Source organism: Balaenoptera borealis, assembly GCF_965194805.1.
Source record: "Balaenoptera borealis genome assembly, chromosome: 14".
NCBI classification, from domain to species: domain Eukaryota; kingdom Metazoa; phylum Chordata; class Mammalia; order Artiodactyla; family Balaenopteridae; genus Balaenoptera; species Balaenoptera borealis.
In genome coordinates this window covers 57,962,814-57,987,153 of record NC_138875.1, presented here as the reverse complement: position 1 = coordinate 57,987,153, position 24,340 = coordinate 57,962,814, and the positions used below count along the sequence as shown (strand labels likewise).

At 42.1% G+C, this 24,340-nt stretch overlaps 2 long non-coding RNA genes and 1 pseudogene across 4 annotated transcripts in view; 1 reads left to right on the top strand and 2 right to left on the bottom strand.

The window, feature by feature from the left end:
- The window catches only part of LOC309610605, a 716,737-nt gene that overhangs the window by 172,975 nt on the left and 519,422 nt on the right, over nt 1-24,340 (bottom strand). The window lies entirely within an intron of this gene.
- Nucleotides 3,068-5,185, bottom strand: LOC309610566 (protein LDOC1 pseudogene; annotated as a pseudogene). The gene has a single exon. The product of its transcript is annotated as a protein LDOC1 pseudogene (transcript).
- The window catches only part of LOC309610578, a 73,507-nt gene continuing 54,405 nt past the window's right edge, over nt 5,239-24,340 (top strand). The window contains exons 1-2 of one of the 2 annotated variants that reach the window (XR_014234043.1): nt 5,239-5,473; nt 8,762-8,833. This is a non-coding gene — a long non-coding RNA (uncharacterized lncRNA). The other variant, XR_014234044.1, reaches the window with a different exon arrangement.

The following is a 24,340-nucleotide window of genomic DNA, read 5'->3' as shown; positions in this document are numbered from 1 at the left end:
CCTTTAAAACGATCTCCATACATTTCAAAAGGCAGAGAAAGAGCCCACAAGGGCAAGTTTTCTAAAGTAAATGCTCTCTTTTTCTTTGCACCAGGGAGAACGAGATATTTTTCTCATTTCTAATTTATTTTACCCTTACACCAACAGCATCAGCATCACCTAAGAACTTCGGTTAGAAATGCAGATTCTCAGGTCCCAACCCAGACCCACTCAATCTGAAACTCTAGAGTTAGGGCCAGGCAATCTGTGTTTTTTAACAAATCCCTCAAGCAAGGCTTACGCTCCCTAAAGCTTGAGAATCACTGTAGAGAACTGTTGACAGCAGGCCACTTGAAAAGGATTTAGGGAAGATGAAGGATTTCACTGAACTTGAATTAATAGTTATCTGCAGTTTGCATTACAGAGGTAGTCACTGCTCTGCTAATACATTACCTTCACTTAGTTAGCAAGAAATTAAGATGTCTGAAATAAAGATATTAGATGAACCTTGGTTTAGGGTAGACAGTCAAATCGTAACAACTTGCATAATAGAAATAAAAGCAAAAGCATTATGAAAAAATATGCTCATCTGGCTCTCAAGTGCATTCCTTAATTGAATATATGAGAGTTGCCTGGTTTTCTGGAAAATCACAAAATGCCCAAATCAGGTAAAGCCATACAAGCCAAACTCAAGAGAATCTAGACAACTGTGCAATTTTTTTTTGCATGAACCCCTTCTTAAGTTCACCTGGTTTTCTGCTGGGGGACAAAATCTGTCCTTTCTCAGTGCTTCTCCATTTGGGATGCAAATTGGAATCACTTGAGGATAAGAAGCACACCCTCAGAGGAGATTCAGAGCAGCAGGTAGTGGGTTCTTTGGGGTCATGGGTTCACATAAGCAGTCGGGACAGTGAGCCCTGCTCTCCTTTCTCAGCACGGGCCAGAGTCTACCATGGACCTCCAAGAAGAGCACTCCAGAGCCCCAGCTATAGTTCTAGGCATGGGGGCTGATGTGGAGAATTTGGAGTAGTTTGGAACGTCCTCATCTAAAGAGTTTGCTTTGAGGAAAGTCCTTTATACCTCCTTTGACCCACTTCTGAAAGACAGCCCTAATAAACTGGTTTCTGTGGCCACTGAAATAGACAACATTCATGATGCCAAGCCTTCCTGAGGAAGACCACCTAAAGTGAGGCTGGTGGCATTTGCTGTCTTAGGAGCTCTGGGTATCCCTGTGATGGACTCTCCCCCCTTGTGTCCTCAGGCTATGGACCTTTTCCTGCCCACTGGTCCCATTCATGGATGTACTGCAGTTTACCCAGAAGGACCTGGAGGTTGCAGTTAAAGCCATGCAAATGGAGAACCTGAAATTGAAAAGCAAGTATGAGGAGCTCCATGCGAAATGCTCGGAGATGGGGAAAATTACGATTGGATTTTTAGGGGTGTACCCAGGTGATGGGGAAGGTACAGAAACAGAAGAAGCTTGCCAAAGCTGAAATCTAGAAAGTCAGAAAGAAAAAGGTCAACTTACTACAGACAAATTCCATGAAGCATATTTCTCTGAACTTTTCAAGTAATTTGAGAAGCAGGAGGTGACTGAAGGCTATCTCATGAATGAAGAATGGCTGAAGAAGTGTGCTGAGGATTATAAATTAAGAAGTGGAATGGAAGGCCAAAGATACCAAACATTAAAGGCCCACACAGGAGAGGTCCTCAATCTGGCAGAGAAGGAAATCGCTCGGGTCCAGAGGAAAGGCCCCAGCGGCCTGTTGGCCTTCTAGGTAAGCCTGATAAAGGGCCAGATGAGGAACATTCCCCAGAGACCATTCAGCAGAAGACTAAAGAAAACAATGAACTACTCATCATGTTATGACCTTATTTCAGAGATGGAATGATGTGGAGGTCACTGACCAGTAAGTGACCTTCTCTCCCTTCTCCCGTCTCTCTGTGTAACTGTAAGCAAGACTTGTATACTTTCTTTTCTCATTTTTCCCTTTTGGTGATCTAAGATACCCTTAAAAAAAACAGCTATAGAAAATTAAGTATGAGATATCTTGACTTCTGAGTTATGCTGTATTTGACTTCTTCAATGTTGTTGCTGATCTTTCATTAGCAAGTTTTTGTATCCTATCAAATATGTGCTCTTGTGAGGTTTACTGAAATTTTGGGGGGTGCTATCCTGCAGGTTTTTTTTTTACTGTGGGAAAAACACTGCTCTGAAATTGACAGCCAATAGGACCAAGAATCAATTAATTTTGTTAGTACGTATGTACCACAAAAGTATGCTTTGTAAGAAGTCGTGTTGGGGGTCCCAGTCTCTTATAAACTCTTACAATGCTAACTGGCAATGATAAAATAATTGCTATAACCTGTCTTTTAAAAAAACTTTATTGTAGTTCATTTATAGTTATTTATAGTTGCAGAGTTAAACAGTGTATTGACATGTGCACAAAATGAGCATTAACTGGGTGAAGAGCATAAGGCTGTGGGGTGTTGTTTAGTGGTCAAGTAGTATTTTGGCTCATCCCCACATGGCGAAATAGGTATATGAAGGACCTTTGTGTCTGAGTTTTTAATGGCAAGAAAATAATTTTATTTTTAAAAAATTTTTTATTGAAGTATAGTTGATTTACAATGTTGTCAATTTCTGCTGTACAGCAAAGTGACTCAGATATACTACTTTTTCATACTATTTTCCATTATGGTTTATCACAGGATATTGAATATAGTTCCCTGTGCTATACAGGAAGACCTTGTTTATCCATTTTAGATTCCTATAACCTGTCTTTTAATCAAATCGTGCAAAAATGTAATTAGAGGTTTTCAGTTCAGTCCTTAGGTATGTGAAATGTCCACCAAGGGGGCAGTGATGAGTTTTTCTTAGTATGAAGATGTAACTAGAATTCAAGCTATTTCAGTGAGACTATATTGACCACCAGAATGACAAAACCCATGGACATGTAAGGAAAGGCAGCTATAGATTTTGGTCCTGAGAGATTTTCAAGAACTACTTTGTTTGAAATGAGAGCTCAGACCTTCCTTTTTCTTCCCCTTTTTTGGCCCTAAGAGAATCACAGAATTCTGAACCAAATTTTAATGATCAAGTAATGCCTTTAATTACAAAAGAAAAACTGAGACCAAAACTGTAATTTACAAAAAAGGAAGCAGCCAAGTCATTTAATACAGGGGAATAAAGGTGAGTGGATACAGCTCAAAGAATGCACCATTCCCTGCTCCCCCTTCTTTTTGCTACAAGTTGCACCCATCTTTAAAAACACCATCTTTGCCAGATTCAGGAGCAAACACAGAAATTGCTCAAGTTGGGTTTTCTGCCTCCTTTGTAAGCTGCACATGTTTTTAACATGTATTTTAAAACTGTGATGTGAAAAGGCCATAAAACAAGAAGCAAATATGCCATTCTCTGCACGTGAAAGCATTATTTTACCAGACATCAGAATATGCACTTAGAATTTTTTCTCACAATTGTGTTCCTGTGGAGATATACATTTGGTCTTATTCATCTGTTTCTCCTGTAACCCCAAGTACAGTCCCCAATATACGGTGCTGTAAGATACATATTTACATTTTAAAAGTAAATACGTTTTCCATGTACTGTTCAGCGCCTGGACTTTTCTGATAAAAGGCACAGTCTCTGAGCCTGTTGTGGTTTCAGAACAGAAACGAAGTATGTGAAAAACAGGTTCCTGGGGCAGGAGTGTCAATATTTGTCTGCCAGCCACGCGAACCCTGGCAGCTGTCTCCGGACCTGAGGTCTCCAAATCGGTGTCCCCAGGCGTGTGACAAGCTCAGGCACTTCCCAGGCTGGCACAGATCGTCCAGGGCGGGCAGCAGCAGTTTTCAGAGACGAGAAGTGGCAGGGGCGCGACTCGGGGTGGTCTGTTCAATTGCTAACAAGTCCCCCGCCAGTGGCCGCGTTGCTGGGCCGAGTGCAAAGGCAGCGGGGCTTCCTCGCAAGGGTTGGGCCCAGCAGGTGGGGACTGGAGAGCTCTTTGTGAGTCACGGCCAAGCACGACCCGGTCCGTGGGGCTCGCAGCCCTGCCGTTTCCTACCCGTTCCTGCCAAAGGCCCGCTTCAGCGCGTCCACGAAGCCCTCGTAATGCGCCAGGATGGGGCTCTCCCTCTCGATGTAGGGGACAACCCACTCCTCGGCCGGCCCACTGAGGCGGCTGATTAAAAACGCCACCTTGAGGATGTCGTTCGAGAACCTGGCCTCAAAGAACCTCATGTAAGACGCCGCTTGAATCAAAAACTCGGGAAGCCGAGCGGAGTCGCCTTTGAACGTCTCGGGAAAAGCCACCGGGCAGGCGGGCGGGCGCACCTGGGCCAGCAGGTTGGCTTTCTCGCACAGGAGCCGCCGCACCTGGTCCATGAGCTCTTTGTTCTCCCTGCGCAGCGCACGGTTCTGGGTCAGGAGGTCCTGCATCATGACCGCCAGCGCGTCCATCACCGCCCGCCGGGTTCCGTCCCCGCCGCCGCGCCGCCGGAAGTGCGTGTCGCTCGGGGGCGGGTCCCGGGGGCGGGTCCCGGCGGCGCGCGTCCGCCCTCCGCGGTCCAGGCCGGGCTTATGCCCGAGCGCCGGCAGGCAGCGTCGCCGGGACTACTGGCCGGAAAACCAGCATCCGGGAGGCCTGAAGCAGACGGGCGGCGGCCAGAGAGGAAATTTGGAGCAGACTGGGGGCCGAGCCGAGGGACGCAGCGCCGCGCTCGGCGGAAGAATCTGACGCCGTGGCTGCGCTCTTAGACTTCCGGTGGGCTCCCTCCGCGACTTCCGGTGGGCTCCCTCCGCGGCCGACGCGCAGGTGCTTAAAGGAGAAGCTGTCTGCTCGGGAATCGAGCGTCACTGGGCGGCTGCAGCTTCCTCAGCTCCTGCCGAGCTGCGAAGCAGTCGTAGAGTTTTTTGAAGTTCCATATTCCTGGCTGTTTGCATGTTACGCTCAAGGCTTCACAGCCACGAGGAGGCAGTTCTAATAAAGCCCTCTGTGCCTGCAGAGTAGACCATCCCTTGGGGCTTCCAACTTGACGGAACAAGGAGCATCTCCTATCCGAGTGCCTCCCAGGTGCCAGACGCCTTATCCTATCTCATCTAAGCCTCCCGACTCTGTGAAGCCCATGCTGGGTTTTTGGTTTGTTTGTTTGTTTTTGTTTTCCTGAGGACACAAGCAGCCCAGAGAGTATACAAATTTACTCTGGCTACAAAGTCGGTGGTACGTTGGTGAAAGGCTTCCTGAGTGCCAGGTGATTGAGGATGAACTTAAACTTAAGGTGGCGGCAGGGTCTGTAGATTGGAAGAGGCCCTGTTGAGCTGAACGCCATCTGTATTTATATGAATGAGAGGAACAGATTCCGTCTGGTCCAATTCAGCCACCGTTTACTGGCGCTGGCTGTGAGCTCTGCTTCTCTACTGTAATTAGGCTCTGCTCTGACCTCCTTCCTATCTAACAATTCTCCTATTTTTTCCATCAGTGTGACGCGCTAGGTAAAGAAAACTTCAACCTTTGTGTGTGTGTGTCTGTGTGTGTGTGTGTGTCTGCAACCAGCGAGTCGGTAAGGACGTTGTCTACCAAGAACCGCTCTCAGGCTCTGGGACTTCAGCTATGTCCCACTGTTTCCATATTTGAGGCGCTCAAAGATTGACCCCGAGGACCCTCCCATGCCAGAACCACCCGAGGTGAAACTGTGGGGAGGAAATTTCAGGAGGGGGTATTGCTGTGTGGTTCAGTGACTAAGAAACCCGAATAACATATCTTGATGAGTAGTCACATTTACGTTTAAGAATATAATTTTTGACTTTTTAGAAATGAGAAGTGATACTTTTTGCCAGAATCCTCCGTTTGTCATTTACATGGAGATGGTAGGTTTTGATTCTGGCTTTTGATCGATGTTCTTTTATTTGGTATTTTACTGTTGGAGACTAGTTTGTATTAATAAAATAATGTTTCCTAATAAAGCTGCAGGTCATAAATTGTGCTAAAACACTTTCAAAAACAAAGTACAAAAGTACTTGAGATTATTTAAAATATATGTACCTCAAGAAAGAAGAAAGTCATATAACAAAAAAGTGGTTATCTTTGGGTGGTAAAATTTTTATTTTATATGTCTGCATTTTTGAAGTGACTATTGATTTTACAATAAAAACGATAAAATTTATTAAAAATGAAAGAAAACAGGAAATATAAAAGAAATGCTTTACATTTTTAACACATTAGTTATCTAAAGGGAACTTTGGAAAGCACAGAGGATGAATGCCTAGCTTAACTGAGACTGCATTTCACATCTCGGGCTTAATCTGAAAACATGTAGTGTTCTTCTGTTCCCTTTTAGCTAGAAATTATTATTTTGCCAAGGAAAAAGATAACATGTCATATTCAGTTCATCTAAAAAAGAAAGCCATTTACTGAGTCAGTATAACTTACGGAATTTCTCTGGAGCTACAGAGAGTATCCAAATGTCATTTAAAGTTTCAGAGCCAAAATGAACTCTTAGTTTGTCCTCAATATAAGAAATACAAAATTTATGAACCCAAATACAAGACTGGGCAATCAGCTCAAAACACTGAGAATGTGCTTTCCACTAACTAATAATACCGCATACATTCTTATGCACATATCATATGTTACAGTATACATTTTTAAGAAAACCATGTTGCCAGATATATGATACGTCATCTGGTCCAGAGCTTTTCTGTGCTGGGAGTTCTAGTTTTTTGTTGTTGTTTTTTAATCACTGATTTAATCTCTTGTTATAGGTCAGTGCAGTTTTTCTATTTCTTCTTGAGTCAGTTTCGGTAATTTGTGTGTTTCTAGGACATTTTTCAATTTCATTTAATTTATTGGTGAACAATTATTCATAGCATTCTTTTATTTTTATTTGTGTAAAGTTGGTTGTAATGTCCCCATTTTCATTTCTGATTTTAGTTATTTGCATCTTCTTTTTTCTTTCTCAGTCTAGTTATAAAGTTTGTCAATTTTGTTGATTTTTTTTGTAAGAACAGACATTTGGTTTCATTGATTCCCTATTTCACTTATCTCTGTTCTAATCCTTATTATTTCCTGCCTTCTGCTAGCTTTGGGTTTAATTTGCTCTTCTTTTTCTAGTTTCTTAAAGTGTGTATGGACCAAACTGGGTCCCCTCAAAATTCATATGTTGAAGCCCTGATCTTCAATGTGACTGAATTTGAAAATAAGACATTTAGGGAGGCAATTAAAGTTAAATGAGGTCATAAGGGTGGTTCTGTTTCTCTGAAGAACCCTGACTAATACATTCTTCTTTTAGTCATTTCTAATTTTTCTTTAATCAAGGGTATATTCATGGATATATTCTATAAAAAACTATCTTTCAAGTGTATACTACCAAAAAAAAAAAATCCTATGACAAATAAGAACCAGGACCATGAATTTTTTGTATGTGTGTGGTTCTGTGCATTCTCAAGATGTTTTAAAAGGCTTAAGAGAAAATACATTGAATGATGGTACACACCTGCTTTGGACAGGGTTGTAGTGGAGGATGTTAAATTTATTAAATTTATTAAATTTGGGGCGGGGGGGTGAATTTTGCCACTGGGGGACTCGCAAGTCCAAAACCTGTAGGGCAACCTGGCAGGCTGGAGATTCAGGGAAGAGTTGATGTTGCAGTTCTGAGTCTGAGATAAAAGCGCAGGCAGAATTTCTGTGTTGTCTGTAGATAGAACTCTTTCTTTGGGAAACTTCAGCATTTGCTCCTGAGGCCTTCAACTGATTGAATGAGGCCCACCTGTGTCATGGAGGATAATCTCACTTTTACTTTTTTTTAAAGAGTATTTTTAAAAATTTATTTTATTTATTTATTTTTGGCTGTGTTGGGTCTTCGTTGCTGTGTGCGGGCTTTCTCTAGTTGTGGCGAGCAGGGGCTACTCTTTGTTTTGGTGCTGGGGTTTCTCATTGTGGTGGCTTCTCTTGTTGCAGAGCACGGGCTCTAGGCACGCAGGCTTCAGTAGCTGTGGCACACGGGCTCAGTAGTTGTGGCTCGCGGGCTCTAGAGCGCAGGCTCAGTAGTTGTGGTGCATGGGCTTAGTTGCTCCGTGGCGTGTGGGATCTTCCCGGACCAGGGCTCGAAACCGTGTCCCCTGCACTGGTAGGCGGATTCTCAACCACTGCGCCACCAGGGAAGCCCTCTGCTCACTGTAAAGTCAATGATTCTAAATGTCAATCACATCCAAAAAATACCTTCACAGCAACTTGAAAACCAGATGTTTGACCAAACAGTCACCATAATCTTGCCAGGTTGACACATAAAATCAGCTATGTAGAAACTTGATCATTTTAGAATAAAACTTGAAGACGTTTGAAGAAATGGCCTAAACAAAAGTGAGCATTTGTAAGAGAACTCATCTGAATGTTGTTTTTTATTTGACTCACAATTCTTGTAAAAAAAGAAGTTAAATCAGGAGTATTTCAAAGTAGTTACTTCCTTTAGACAAGTAAATGCAGAACCATGTCCCTATCTGTGGGGTTAATGAGAATGTATTTCAAACTGCTGAAAGCAATTATGACAAAGGACAGTGTGACTGTCTAATAAATGGTTGTTTTTGTTGTCCAGCATGTATCTTTATCACTTGTTTGCTCTCTTTGGGGGAATCATTTACAGTGACTCAAACTGTGAGTCAGGAAGTGAAATGTCCCCTGATGTCACACTAAAAAGACTTGTGAGACACATACTACAGGGGCTTGATGAATGGATAACCTGTGGAATTGAAATAGCATTTTAAATGGGTATATTTTTCTTGCAGATATCCTTAGGAGATAGTCCTCCTGCCTCCTGGAATGAATGGGCTTTGTTTTGACGTGGGCCCCATACTAAGGTAACAGTCTCTTTTGGTCATTTGTCAGCGTGTCTGGAACCCCAGCTATACTCACCAACCTTTATAGATTTGTTAGGGGAATCAATTGAATAATGCATGTGAAAGCATTTTGGAAGCAATCAAAAATTAGAAAGTTGATGATACAAGTAAGACAATGTCTTTACCAAAGCGATTATAAATGTCAGAGTATTTATCAGAGACCATTTGTTGGTTTCAAAGCTTTATACAATATTTAAATGAATTTTGGCATTTTTGGTGGGAGGGATGGTTTTATTGAATTTTCAGAGCTTTCCGTGTGGGAAGCAAAGCATTAAGGAATTCACTGAATTCAAGATTTTAATAGCAGAGGCAATAATATGGCCTATATGACTATCAGTGTAACAAGGTTAAGTGGTCCTTTAAAGGACAGAATTATGTGTAAGATTGTCCTAGGCACTAGGACACAGCAATGAATAAAAACAGATACAGTTGTTGCTATTCTGGAGTTCATGATCCATGATTAAAGAAAACTGGGGCAGCATAGTAAAGGAAAAATTATGACAGGGGACCCCAGTTCATACTGTGTAGTCAGAGAAGTGGGCCTTGAAGAAAGGGCACTTAAGTTGAAATCTGAAGGACATGAAGGCATTAACTAGGGAGGAGATGGGGATTTTCACAAAGGCAATTGGCAGAGTCTCTGGTCTCAGAGGAATTATGGTATATTTGAAGACAGAAATCCCAGCATATCTAGAGCGCAGAGTGAAAGGGAGAACAGTACAAGATAGGGCTGGAGAAGGAGGCGGTGACTAGACAGTGCAGGTGCCCAGTGGGCTACGTTACAAATCTTGGTCTTCACCCTAAGAACAATAGAAAGCCATTGAAGTTTTAATTAATAGGGCACATGATTATTTGTTTTGAAGAGATTACTCTGGCTATAGTTGGGGTCAGAGCAGATATGAGGAGACCAACCAAAAGGCTGTTACAATTGTCCAAGCAAGGGATGATGGTAGCTTGGATTTGCAGAGTAGCAGGTGAAAAGAGAGAAGCAGACAGCTTTGGGAATTCTATAAGGGGTCAAATGGACAAGATGTAGTGATGCATTGCATGCAGCAAAGGAAAGGCTTGGTGACTTCATTTACTAAGATAGGAAATGCTGGAAGAGGATCATAGGTTTATCTTGGACATGTTGGGCCTGCCATTACTAATAACTGTAGCCCTCCTTAATGTCAATTCCAATCACCCTATTACCACCAGTTCTTCTGTTTCCATCTCACTCTCTTTAGTACCCCTACTCCAGTGTTGCTTTTCCCACCAGTCCCTATAGTCTATTGATCTCTCATGGTTTCATGGCTTCTCACTCTTTTCTGCTCTCATTGACCACTTCATTCAATTTCTGTTCCTTCCGTAGCATCATTATCATCACCTCTTTGCATACATGCTCGACTCCCTTGACTTTCTCTTGCTTCATTCTCTCTTCTTGGAGAAAACGCAATCCTACTTAAATTCAGTTCTCTACTTGCTCCTTACCTGCCCTCATTCTGGAGAAAAACACAAAGCCATGCTGAATGGGCTCAATTTATATGAGCGTTAATATCAAACATACCCATAATGCTGCCTGAAAATCATACTGGCTTTCACTAGTACTCACTCTTCAACTCTCCTTGGTGATTGTTTCATACTGACCACACCTCAAATCTTCCTTCTCCACTTCTCACTCTAAGCGGATGAGCTTGCATCCCGCCGCACTGAGAAACAGAAGCAATCAGAAGAGAATGTCCATGAACTCCCGCCATCACGTCTACCCGCCTCTAGGTGTCTGTAATCATTTCTTGTGCCTTTTCTTCTCTTAGTACAGAGGAACTAAGCTTACCCTAGCAAAGGCTAACCTCTTCACTTGTGATCCCATTTCCTCCTAGGATGGGGCCACCCAAGGGCAAGGGCAACACTCAGAAATTCTCTCCTCTCTCCCCTGCATCATTACTCTTCTCTTCCACCAAAATCTTCTCTTGACCTCACTTTTCTCTCTGGCTCATGTCCATTTTCTTTCCCCCTCTTAACAGTGAAACTCCTCAAACGAGTTGTTTGTATTCACTGTCTCTGTATTATCTCCTCTAATTCTCCATCCACTTTAATCAGACTTTCATACTTGGTACTTTATTCATCCTGAATGTATCAAGGTCACTGTGACCTCCATGTCAATTTCAACCCTCATTTTATTGGACCTATTGGTAGCATTTAATATCAATGCCAGAGATCAATTTGATAGCAAATCACTCTTTCCACCTTGCAGCTGTCTTCTCTTGGTTTTCAAGTATCACATTCTCTTGGTTTTACTCCCATCCTCCGGATGCTCCTCCCAGTCTCCTTTCCTTGTTCTTCCTCACCTCCCTGTGTGCCCGGATCTCATTTCTTGGACCTCTCCTCTACCTCCACTTCTTTAGTGATCTTGTCCAGGTGTGTGGCTTTAAGTACCATGTATAGATCTGCAAACTTCCTAGTTTTTATCTCCAGCCTAGACCTCTCCCTGAGCTCTAGACTTGTATATCCAGCTGGTTACTTAAGAGCTCCTCTTGGATGTCTAATGCATGTCTCAGATTTAACATGTTCCCAAGTGAGTTTCTGCTCCTCGTTTCTGGACCTGCTCCTTCTGAAGTTTTCTCCATCTGAGAAAACGGAAGCGTCATCTTTCTAGTCACCCTGGCCAAAAACCCGGGGGTTATCCTTGACTTCCGTTTTTCTTCTCAAACACTATATCCAACCATCAGCAAATTCTCTTGGCTCCATCTTCAAAATGTGTATGGAATCTGATCACCTTTTACCAGTTTCACAGCTAACACTTGGTCAGAGCCGCCATAACTGTCCTGTTGGACTACCGTGCCGGCCTCCTAACTGGGCCCCCTGCTTCTACTCCCAGCCCCACGCCCAGAGCAGCATTTTAAATACACAAGTCAGATCATGTCATTCCTCTGCTCAGAACCCTCCAGTGGCTTCGCGTTTCTTCAGAGTAAGAGCCAGAATCCTTACAGTTGCCTCCAAGGCCCTGTGCACTCTAGGCCTCCTGTTTGCATTCTGATCTATCTCCCTGCTCTCCCCCTTGTTCTCTCAGCCTGACCCACGTGGTGTCATCACTGTTTCTCGAGGGTGCCGCGCACATTGCCACTTACAGGATTTTGCACCTTTTGTTCCCTCTGCTCAGATGTCCGCTTTCATTGCTTCTTTACCCTTTTCAGGCTTTTTCTCAAACATCACCTTCTCAGCGAGGCCTTATCTGATCACACTAAATAGCGTGTGTTCCATCTTCTTCCCAACACTCCCTATCCCCTTCTCCCACTTAATTTTTCTCCATAGCATTCATCCTGGTGAAAAATGTCTGTTTTTATACGTTTGTGCTTTCGTTTCTCTCTCCCCAAAGAGAACTGAAGCGTGATGAGGACAGGAGCTGTGTCTGCTTTGTTCACTGTTGTATCATCAGTTCCTGCAAAAGTGCTCGACCTATGGTAGATTCTCAGTATTTGTTAGAAGCGTGGATTAATGAATCCAAGTGCCTATAGTGAGTGGGCAACTCGGTCTTTGAGTCTGGAGCTCAGAGGAGAGGTTTTCACTGGGGAAGCACATTTGGGGCTCATTGGCATAGAGATAGGGTGACCGTGTATTCAAGTTGGCCCAGCACAGTCTGGGCATAATTGCTAATAGTACCCCTCCTTTACTCTGAAAAAATGCTCTGGTTTGAATGATAAATTGTAGAGTTCTCCTAAAAATTCATGGTAGCTGAAACTGTAGGACTGGATGGCATTGCCTGGAGAAAGCCTATAAAGTAAAACCAGAAGAGGATCTAGAAAGAGCCCTTAGGTTCTCTAACTTTTAAAGGCTCATAGAGGAGGGAGCAGTCAGACAAGGAGGAGAAAAACCAGACGCACAAAAGCTATGAAAAAAGAGTAGTTCAAAAAGAAAAGCAAGAGGTCAGTAGGCTCAAAGTCTACTGAAAGGTGGAATAAGATGAGGACTGAGAGATACCCATTAGATGCTTACAAGTCAGTGACAGGCCTTAGATGCTCAGTAATAGGCCTTCTGGTGGAGTGCTTAGGGCAGAAACCAGATTGATGTAATGGTGGGAGGAGAAATGAGGAAGACGGCAAGTTATAGAAAATCCAGTTCCTTTGGTTGTGAATATAAGAGAGAATGGGCAAATTCTGGATTACCCATTGAGCAGACTGAGTAGGTGCTTAAGGCAAAGCTCGTAGCAGAGTAGGAGCCGCACAACAGAACAAATGTGGAGAGAATTTAGTGCTTGACAATTGGAAACAATGAGCTAAAGGAGTCGTTACCAAAAACTCATAGTTCTATCCGGCTTTCTGTGCGTTGTTTTACTGTTTGCTTTACGTGTGGGAAAGAGTACCTCAGCACTTAGTCCTCTGAGTGATCTGACCTGGCCCTGAATGTGGTCACAGTGGAAGTGGCTGTGGCACTGAGAGGGCGTGTTTTCTGTTTTTGTTTGGAAGAGATTCGAGCTGAAATGTCGATGGGCAGGATCCAGATGAGAGAGACCAGCAGAGCAAACAGGAGAGGGGAGAGAGAACTGATGGTGGCATTTTACCTGGGAAGGTGGGAGGGGCGTGGGATCTGAGCATTGATGGGAAGAGTGGCCAGAGGTGGGTTGAAGGGTACGTGTCTGCTGTAACTGGAGGGAAGAAGGAGGGACTGGGCACACATACAGCTGGGTTCGGCCAGGTGGATGTGGGAGGAGAGGGCATTGCTGTCTGGGGTCTTCAGCGTGCCCGAGAAGGAGGAAGGACCACCTGTGAGTGCGGGAGCTGCCTGTCTGGGGCTTAGAGCAGTTGCAAGAGTGACAGAGTCACCGACAGAGCAAACAATGTTAAGGGCTCTTTTGAGGTTGGTGATCATGAATCATCGGCTGACATGTCTTCAGTTACCTAGGTGAACAGGAAATTAGGCTTTTTCTCTGATGGAGCAAAGATCACCGAGAGAAAAGTATTTAAGAGTGATGTTGCCTTCAGCGGCCAAATACCCACTTCTTTTTCTGTGATGTCATGAGTCAACATATATGTGTGGGAAAAGGTAGGGATCGTTTGGAGAAACACGCTCTGGAAGACAGTCTGTTTTGTTTCTCCTTCAGGAATGAGTGAGGCTGAGTAAAACGGAGGTTTTCCTCAGATAAAGTTCTCACCAGACTGGGTGGGAGTCAGGACGCCTGAGTCCCAGTGCTGGTCCTGCCAGAGCCATGTTGGCTTCCTTCTCTGGGTTTCAGGTTGCTCACGGAAAAGCTGTCAACAGACGATCTTATTTTCCTTCCACTTCTAGAATCTGTGAGTCTATGCTGTCCTGTCCCCATCTCGGCTGCCTCCAGCAGACAGGCAGGAGTGTAAATCCTGGACTTCGTTTTGGAATTGGAAGAGTTCTTACAGAACATCTGAGCCTGAATTTGTGCTCCAGGATACTGGCTTTCGAGGGGGCCTGATGAACTTGACCCTTCTTGCTGGGTGGAGCTGTGAACCCATTTTTAGCAGATGAGGCAAAGGAGTCAGGCAGGTGTAGATTAAAATACAGTTTTTATTACTTTACCAGTAATAAATCAGCTTTACCTTCTGATACTGGAGAATGTGGCTTTGAGCAGCTTAGGCAAATGGGCTTTGTGATACTGAATTCCAAAATGAGGTTCACGCACCCACCAGAGTCACAGGAGCACAGAAATTGCAGACTTGGCCACATCGTCCTTGAGGACGTGATCGCACAGGGAACAGAGGAGGACACAGGCTTTGTGCGGGCAGCCAGCTCCCTAAATAAAGGCAGAGAGAGGAAGGAGTGGAGTCATCAAGTATCAGGTTCTCTCCTCCACTTACCACTCAAGTAAGTTGCTCCTTGTCAGGGGAGAAGTAAGGCTGAGGGAGAGAAAGAGCAGGATTTATGGGAAGGGACACTATCCTTTCCAAGGCTTATGAAGGTGGAAAGTGTAAATGGAAGCACAAGCAATTGCGTGGCAGGGCAGTTTTTTGTTTCTTATTTTTAATAAATTTACTTGTTTATATTTTATTTTGGCTGCATTGGGTTTTTTTTTTGGATTTTTTTTTTTTGGATTAATAGTTAACATTTATTAACATTCGACTATAATTGCTTCATCTGTTTTTTTGTAAGAATATTTTAATGGCAGACATTTCTCCCCTAAATATTTTAGTGTGCATCTCTAAAAAAGTCTTTTTCTGTTTACATAACCACAATAACTTTATCACACTTAACAAAATTGACAACAATACCTTATATTATCTAATATCCAGATCATATTCACATTTCCTCAGTTGTCCCAGGATCCAGTCAAGGACCCTGCATTGTATGTGGATGTTACATATCCTAAGTCTTTTTTTTTTTTTTTGAATTTTATTTTATTTTTTTATACAGTAGGTTCTTATTAGTCATCCATTTTACACACATTAGTGTGTACATGTCAATCCCAATCGCCTAATTCATCACACCACCATCCTCACCCCCCCACGGCTTTCCCCCCTTGGTGTCCAGACATTTGTTCTCTACATCTGTGTCTCTTTTTCTGCCCGGCATACTGGTTCATCTGTACCATTTTTCTAGGTTCCACATACATGTGTTAATATACGATATTTGTTTTTCTCTTTCTGACTTGCTTCACTCTGTATGACAGTCTCTAGATTCATCCACGTCTCTACAAATGACCCAATTTCGTTCCTTTTTATGGCTCAGTAATATTCCATTGTATATATGTACCACATCTTCTTTATTCATTCATTTGTCAATGGGCATTTAGGTTGCTTCCATGACCTGGCTATTGTAAATAGAGCAGCAATGAACATTGGGGTGCATGCGGCTTTTTGAATTATGGTTTTCTCTGGGTATATGCCCAGTAGTGGGATTGCTGGGTCATATGGTAATTCTATTTTTCGTTTTTTAAGGAACCTCCATACTGTTCTCCATAGCGGCTGTATCAATTTACATTCCCACCAACAGTGCAAGAGGGTTCCCTTTTCTCCACACCCTCTCCAGCATTTGTTGTTTGTAGATTTTCTGATGATGTCCATTCTGATGATGTGTGAGGTGATACCTCATTGTAGTTTTGATTTGCATTTCTCTAATAATTAGTGATGTTGAGCATCTTTTCATGTGCTTCTTGGCCATCTGTATGTCCTCTTTGGAGAAATGTCTGTTTAGGTCTTCTGCCCATTTTTGGATTGGGTTGTTTGTTTTTTTTAATATTGAGCTGCATGAGCTGTTTATATATTCTGGAGATTAATCCTTTGTCCGTTGATTCATTTGCAAATATTTTTTCCCATTCTGAGGGTTGTCTTTTCATCTTGTTTGTAGTTTGCTTTGCAAAAGCTTTTAAGTTTCGTTAGGTCCCATTTGTTTATTTTTGTTTTTATTTCCATTACTCTAGGAGGTGGATCAAAAAAGATCTTACTGTGATTTATGTCAAAGAGTGTTCTTCCTGTGTTTTCCTCTAAGAGTTTTATAGTGTCCAGTCTTACATTTAGGTCTCTAATCCATTTTGAGTTTATTTTTATGTATGGTTTTAGGTAGTGTTCTAATTTCATTCTTTTACGTGTAGCTGTCCTGTTTTCCCAGCACCACTTATTGAAGAGACTGTCTTTTCTCCATTGTATATCCTTGCCTCCTTTATCATAGATTAGTTGACCATAGGTGCGTGAGTTTATCTCTGGGCTTTCTATCCTGTTCCATTGATCTATATTTCTGTTTTTGTGCCAGTACCATATTGTCTTGATTACTGTAGCTTTGTAGTATAGTCTGAAGTCAGGGAGTCTGATTCCTCCAGCTCCATTTTTTTCACTCAAGACTGCTTTGGCTATTCAGGGTCTTTTGTGTCTCCATACAAATTTTAAGATTTTTTGTTCTAGTTCTGTAAAAAATGCCATTGGTAGTTTGAGAGGGATTGCATTGAATCTGTAGATTGCTTTGGGTAGTATAGTCATTTTCACAAAATTGATTCTTCCAATCCAAGAACATGGTATATCTCTCCATCTGTTGGTATCATCTTTAATTGCTTTCAACAGTATCTTATAGTTTTCTGCATACAGGTCTTTTGTCTCCCTAGGTAGGTTTATTCCTAGGTATTTTATTCTTTTTGTTGCAGTGGTAAATGGGAGTGTTTCCTTAACTTCTCTTTCAGATTTTTCATCATTAGTGTATAGGAATGCAAGAGATTTCCATGCATTAATTTTGTATCATACAACTTTACCAAATTCATTGATTAGCTCTAGTAGTTTTCTGGTGGCATCTTTAGGATTCTCTATGTGTAGTATCATATCTTCTGCAAACAGTGACAGTTTTACTTCTTCTTTTCCAATTTGGATTCCCTTTATTTCTTTTTCTTCTCTGATTGCCGTGGCTAGGACTTCCAAAACTATGTTGAATAATAGTGGCGAGAGTGGACATCCTTGTCTTGTTCCTGATCTTAGAAGAAATGCTTTCAGTTTTTCACCATTGAGAATGATGTTTGCTGTGGGTTTGTTGTATATGGCCTTTATTATGTTGAGGTAGGTTCACTCTATGCCCTCTTTCTGGAGAGTTTTTATCATAAAAGGGTGTTGAATTTTGTTAAAAGCTTTTTCTGCATCTATTGAGATGATCATATGGTTTTTCTTCTTCAATTTGTTAATATGGTGTATCACATTGATTGATTTGCGTATACTGAAGAATCCTTGCATCCCTGGGATAAATCCCACTTGATCATGGTGTATGATCCTTTTAATGTGTTGTTGGATTCTGTTTGCTAGTTTTTTGTTGAGGATTTTTGCATCTATATTCATCAGTAATATTGGTCTGTAATTTTCTTTTTTTGTAGTATCTTTGTCTGGTTTTGGTATCAGGGTGATGGTGGCCTCATAGAATGAGTTTGGGAGTGTTCCTTCCTCTGCAGTATTTTGGAAGAGTTTGAGAAGGATGGGCTTTAGCTCTTCTCTAAATGTTTGATAGAATTCACTTGTGAAGCCATCTGGTCCTGGACTTTTGTTTGTTGGAAGATTTTTAATCACAGTTTCAATTTCATTACTTGTGATAGGTCTGTTCATATTTTCTATTTCTTCCTGGTTCAGTCTTGGTAGGTTATACCTTTCTAAGAATTTGTCCATTTCTTTCAGGTTGTCCATTTTATTGGCATAGCGTTGCTTATAGTAGTTTCTTAGGATGCTGTGTATTTCTGCAGTGTCTGTTGTACCTTCTCCTTTCTCATTTCTAATTTTATTGATTTGAGTCCTCTCCCTCTTTTTCTTGATGAGTCTGGCTAATGGTTTATCAATTTTGTTTATCTTCTCAAAGAACCAGCTTTTAGTTTTATTGATCTTTGCTGTTGTTTTCTTTGTTTCTATTTCATTTATTTCTGCTCTGATCTTTATGATTTCTTTCCTTTTGCTAACTTTGGGTTTTGTTTATTCTTCTTTCTCTAGTTCCTTTAGGTTAAGGTTAGATTGTTTATTTGAGATTTTTCTTGTTTCTTGTGGTAGGCTTGTATAGCTATAAACTTCCCTCTTAGAACTGCTTTTGCTGCATCCCATAGGTTTTGGATCATCGTGTTTTCATTGTCATTTGTCTCTAGGTATTTTTTGATTTTCTCTTTGAGTTCTTCAGTGATCTCTTGGTTATTTAGTAACGTATTGTTTAGCCTCCATGTGTTTGTGTTTTTTTTTTTAATTTTTTAATTTATTATTTATTTATAAATTTATTTATTTTATTTTTGGCTGCGTTGGGTCTTCGTTGCTACGCGCGGGCTTTCTCTAGTTGTGGCGAGTGGGGGCTACTCTTCCTTGCGGTGCGTGGGCTTCTCATTGCGGTGGCTTCTCTTGTTGCAGAGCATGGGCTCTAGGCACGCGGGCTTCAGTAGTTGTGGCTCTCAGGCTCAGCAGTTGTGGCTTACGGGCTCTAGAGCGCAGGCTCAGTAGTTGTGGCATGCGAGCTTAGTTGCTCCGCGACATGTGGGATCTTCCCGGACCAGGACTCGAACCCGTGTCTCCTGCATTGGCAGGCGGATTCTTAACCACTGCGCCACCAGGGAAGTCCCAGAGTAGTCTTAATAATATAATACACACATTGTTTGTATATGCATGTGTGCAGGGTACATACAGATTCAGTGGGCAATAATGTTATGTTATTCAAAAGTACATGTATGTGAAAATATTGGCAGTGTGTCGATTTTCCCTAAGTGTTGGAGCGGCTGTTCATTTAAAATCTCAAATCTCAGTACCAGGGTCAAATGAGTGCTTTTCCATGGACAGAGGCTCGTATGTCTATGGGTATTTGTCCATTAAGGTTTACCTTTACACATTTTTTTGCCTGTGATTCTCTAATTTTAACTTATATAAAACTCATTTCGAGAAAAAAAAAAAAGCTCATTTCTGTAAAGTTGGAAGTAATCTGTCCATTGTTTGAATTCTTTGGTCTTTCTTTACACTGTTGCTTGGCATTTAATCCTATTCTGGCTTGCAATATCATGGTTTATATGTGTGTCTCTCCTTTATTAGAATGGAAACTTCCTTTTTTTTTTTCTTTTTTGGCTGTGCCGAGTGGCATGTGAGATCTTAGTGCCCGACCAGGGATCGAACCTGTGCCCCCTGCATCTGAAGCACGGAGTGTTAACCACTGGACCACCAGGGATGTCCCTAGGAATGGAAGCTTCTTGAGGGCAGGGATCCTATCTTATTTTTATACCTTCCACAGTGATTAACCTTCTGCTATGCGTTTCATAGGTGTTAAGCAAAGATGTGTCAGATGAATATTTAACGAATAATCTTTAAAAAAATTTTTAAATTGACGTATAGTTGATTTACAATGTTTCAGGTGTACAGCTTAATGAATAATCTTAAACATTATTTTCCCATACCATTTTAAAGGGATTTCACACTCATTTATTTTCAACTCATTTCTCTAAGAAGCAGCTTTGTGCAGAAGAAAATACTACGTAGATTTTTGGACTTAAGCCAGGTCATAAAAGTTGATATTTAATAGCAAAAACTACTACTTCTGTTATGGCTACTGCTGCTTCTCTAGTTGCTGCCTCTAGTTGCTGTTCATTGGGCAAGATTGTGTTCTATCATTTGTTATATCACTCAATTTTCTTTCAAACCCTATGTGCTGGCTATTAATTTTTCTGTTTTAGCATTTAGAAAATGTGCTTAAATTCTCATGACTAGATTTGCAAAAGCACATCTGTCTGACTCCTAACTTTTCTTTCTTCTATTCTACATGGCTTTTTTCTAGTTCGTCATATGAACTCAAACTGTATTTTCAATATATATTCTTATCATGTGATAAAATGATCAACAAATGTTCATCCAAAAATAGAAATAAGGATGTTATCCTAAAGACAGGATAAACAAAAGATGTTGCTTTTCTTAAGCACAAAATCTCACACAGAAAGTGGATGAGATATAAGTTTATTTAGAAAAAGTATTTTAGAAAGTAACAGTAATTTCCTGTTTGGTTTGGCATTTAAATGCTCATATTAAAACCTGATCTTTGGAATAAATTATATTAGTTTAAAAGTGAAAAAGTGTTTCCATGATGCCCAGAATGGGCCCAGAACGACAGCCTCTGAGGGGCATGAAAGAAGCCCATACAAACTTTCTGGAACGGATAATCTTGCCATGGAGATGGGATTCAGACCTGAGGTATATATATATATGTGTGTGTGTGTGTGTGTGTGTGTACATATATATATATAAAACAAAAGATGTGTGTGGCACAATGATAGTATTCAAGCCCTGTTCCATTTATACAGTCTCTTTTTAAAATCAAACTAGTTCATTGCTTTCATTCAAACATGCATGCATTTAATAAATATCTTAAAGTGTGTACGGTTTCTACTATGTGCTAAGAAAACTCTGGACATTGGATTGAAAGGCGGATAAGACACAGAAAAACTTCTGTTGAGGAACTCATAGTTCATGGGGGAGACAAGCAGATAGTGATAACCCAGTGCTGTACTAACAATGATAGAGATGAACAGGGACTCTTGGGAAGCAGGGGACGGCACCAAATCCTGTGTGGACAGCGGAATGCTTCCAGAAGGAGGCCTGCGTCTTCTCTGTAGGAATAAGTAGGAATTAGCTAAGTGAAGAGGAAAGGCGAGTAGGTCATTCTGGGCAGGAGGAAGCACATGGATAAAGATGTCAGACTAGGAACGTCAGGGAACAAGAGTTGTGTGCGGGGAACCAGACACAGTTCTGTGTCGCAGGAGTGGGACAGCACGGCAGGGAGTGGTGAGATATAAAGGCAGACAGCAGGCAGAGGCCGGATGCCACCTGCAGGCCACCTTCAGAAGTATGGATCTTTTATAGACAGCGTGCGTTATCAAAAGTTTTATTTTTCCCTTTGGAGAGGAGTGACATAGTATGTGGTTGGTGTGGCGTTCTCTATAGATAATTCTGGTAAGTGTGTGGTAAATCAGGCGTTAATCTGGCCTACTACCTGTTTTTATAAAGTTTTATTGACACAGCCACACCCATTTATGGACACACTGACTGCTTTCCTATTGTGAAAATGGAGGTGAGTGGTTGTGAAAGAGATGCCTAGAAAGCCAGTGAATGTAAATAAGCAGATGGATGTGAAAACAGAAGACCAGTTACGATGCTATGGCAATAGTCCACGTGAGAGAGAATGAGGGTTTGATTAGGGCAGGGGTGATAGGAATGGAAGGTACCTGGTAAATCTAAGAAATATTTAGAAAGTAAAGTCAGGCAAGTTAAGGATCACTCACCGACTTCTAGAGTAGGTGGAAGATGCTGCCTCCGGTTGAGAGAGTGAGAGCACAGGAGAGTACTCGTATGGGAGGGAGGGGATGCCTAAAGTTTTGAATAGACTGTGAGTCTAAGGCCTCAGCCCACCTGCCACCTCATTCAAGAAAGGTCTGAGCTTTGGGATTGGGATATGGAGGGCTGCTGCAGTACGGCAATTAAAAACAAAAAAAAGTATCCAATGGTTTGTTTTTTAAGCTGTACCAAAATATCCCTGAATCCCATGGAGCTCTATCTCATCCTCACCTGTGTAGTCTGTCCCCACGTAGACCCCAGGTGCCATCGGAAACCTCTACACTGTCATCAACAAACTACATCCTTGGACTGAAAAATCCCCCCATCTGAGAAGTAGAAACTGATTTTGGCCCACATTCCAGTGTCCTGGCCTTTGGGAGGGTCCACTGGTCATTGTCCTCCTAGTGCCACAGGGACGGCGAGGCCCAGGCCATTGCCTTCTGTGTTTGTGAAAAGAGAAAACGCTATGCTGTGCAGTCAGTCACACTTAGTTTTTTTTATCCTTCTTACTTGAGTTTAAATTCTAGCTCTACCATTTACTGGCTGTGTGACCTTTGCAAAACCACTTAACCTCTCTGTGCCTCATTTGCTGTGCCTTTATTTATTTATTTATTTATTTTTTGGCTGTGTTGGGTCTTCGTTTCTGTGCGAGGGCTTCCTCTAGTTGCGGCAAGTGGGGGCCACTCTTCATCGCAGTGTGCAGGCCTCTCACTATCGCGGCCTCTCTTGTTGCGGAGCACAGGCTCCAGACGCGCAGGCTCAGCAGTTGTGGCTCACGGGCCCAGTTGCTCCGCGGCATGTGGGATCTTCCCAGACCAGGGCACGAACCCGTGTCCCCTGCATTGGCAGGCAGACTCCCAACCACTGCACCACCAGGGAAGCCCCTGCTGTGCCTTTAGAACGAGAGCAATAACAGCATCTATCTCAGTATTAAATGAGACAAATTCAGGCAAAGAATTTAGCATAGAGCTTGGTATAGTCATTCAACATGTGTTTCTCAAATGGCTGCTGTAGAGCTAAAACCATGCTAAGCACTGTGACCATCGTGATAATTAAACAGGCACAGGCTCTGCCCTTATGGTGATACCAGTGTAGCACTAACCGGGTAATCAAATAACTATGAAATACTAAATTGAGGAAAGGGAGATAAGGGAAATGAATCTAGGATCCTGATATAGAACAAATGGTGTGTACATTTGTGCATGTGCGTGTGTGTGTGTGTGTGTGTGTGTGTGTGTGTGTGTGTGTAGTAGTTGGCGGTTAGACATGCTAAGATTAGTTAGCCAGGAAAAATCTGTCTGAGTAATATTTAAACTTAGACTTGGATGAGAAAGAGACAGCTGTGTGGAATGAAAGGAAGAGCATCTCAGGCAGCCAGAACCGCTTGTGTGAGTGTCCTAAACAAGCACTCAAAAAAACGTTTAGTGAGGCTGGTAGAGAGTCACAGGCCACACCCTCAGGTGGGGAACAAAAGATTTTTTATAACTAAGAGCCAATCTTTTTATCACTTTGATGGCAGAAAACTTAATCCAGTTACTTCTAGGCAGACTCGGTCAAGATGATTGATTACTCAGTCATTTCAGAAACCTCTGAGTAAAGTTCTGGAATTTAAATAGCTAATACAGGATTTCCACTTTGGACCTTTCCCGAGGCTGTGTCTAGACTCAAGGGCCGGGGTTGGGGGGTATCCAGTTTGCAGGCACCAGCCATGCCTTGGCAGTTGCTGAGACGCAACTTTGTCAGTCCTCCGCTTGTGGGACTTGATCCCTGATCCATCATCTTAGGTACCCACGTCTCCCCGTGGCCTCTGGTCCCTCTGGAACCTTCCTTATTCTGACCTCCAGACCCATTCTGAGGTGGGTTCTGAGGCCTGTCCCTATATGTCTAAGCCCTTCTACGTATGTGAGTGTTCTCTAGCGCTGGGAAGGGCCTAGGAGGTGGCCCTCAAGCTCATCTGCCCAGACAACTCACTTCGCTGTTGGTATTTTATCCCTCTAGCCTCAGCCTGGAAATTTTCAAGAGGCTAGAGGTCTTTGTGAACTACATACCCGTGGAAGTCAGATGAAGGTCTTGGGATTTCTCCAAATTCATCTGGGCTCTCAGTCATTTCCCCTTTGAGGCCCCACCTCTCCATGGACTGACCAGGCTTGGGAGGCAGCCTGAGACACAGTCCCTTTTTTGGAGGCCCTGCTAAATCTATAGTTTCTTATCTGTCCTTGTGGAAAAGAAAAAAAAAATCTTGCCTCCAAGCCCAACAGGAGTTTTCAAACAAAATAAAACAAATGCAAAATATTTCCTTTGGGGTTTGAATGAGTTTTCAAACAGAATAAAACAAATGTAGAACTGGCTATGCTTTTTCCCCCTTTTCATGCCAGCTCTTTTTATGTTACAAACTTAACCTTGAGGCTCGGACTCAGAAAAACTTTCCCCTTTGCTCTGGCAATTAATTGAAAGCCTCAGCTTTCAAGACTTTAGCCTCTGCTTTGCATTTCAAGCGCTTATTTTAAAATTCAAATGCCAGGAATTTGTTTATTTTCTGAACTCAGGTCAGTCTCTCTCTAAAGCAGTAAGATCCAGCCTAATGTCTACTGTTGTTATGTAAAGTGGTGTAAAAATCAATTACTATGAAAATTATCAATTTCAATTTCCAAATGTTATCATACTACTTAAGCATTATTAGCTTATTGAAGGACCTTTTAACTATTTTTTCCTTAGATTTATCTGGCAG